Raw genomic sequence first — 548 nt, 5'->3', positions numbered from 1 at the left:
GAGAGAGAGAGAGAAGAAATGGTGGATATGATGAAATTGTGGAAAGAAAGGATGGAAGGGTGAGGTAGGTTAGTAGGTAGGTGGTAAAAGGAGAGAGGAAGAAGAAGAAAAAAAAATGTGAGAGCAAGAGAGAGAAACGACGAAATGAGATGGCGAAAAGGAGAGAGGCAAAAGGACAGGTGAGATTTGGTTGCAGAGTTTCTGCGGTTTCAGTTTCAGTGTGTTTTGTGGACAAAAACGAAAAGAAGACAACAAAACAATAAACTCTGAGCGCAGCCACTCCCACACCTTATTGCAGCTAGAGCTTGCTGCAGCCTGCAGCCATTTTATTTTAAGTAAGTATTTTTTAAATTAGTTATTGCAGATGTATATATATTACTTTAGATTTTTTAAAAAGATAATTAATTATTAAAAAATGTTTTTTATTAAATATTAATTTATGATATCGTAAATATTTAACAATGATGTAAGGATATTAATACGGATACGAATCACGATACAATATAAAATACGTAGACATATGAATTTAAAATTTTCATAAAATACAA

The sequence above is a fragment of the Arachis duranensis genome, chromosome 4 (assembly GCF_000817695.3).
Source record: "Arachis duranensis cultivar V14167 chromosome 4, aradu.V14167.gnm2.J7QH, whole genome shotgun sequence".
Taxonomy (NCBI): Eukaryota; Viridiplantae; Streptophyta; class Magnoliopsida; order Fabales; family Fabaceae; genus Arachis; species Arachis duranensis.
This window is presented reverse-complemented; position numbering follows the sequence as displayed.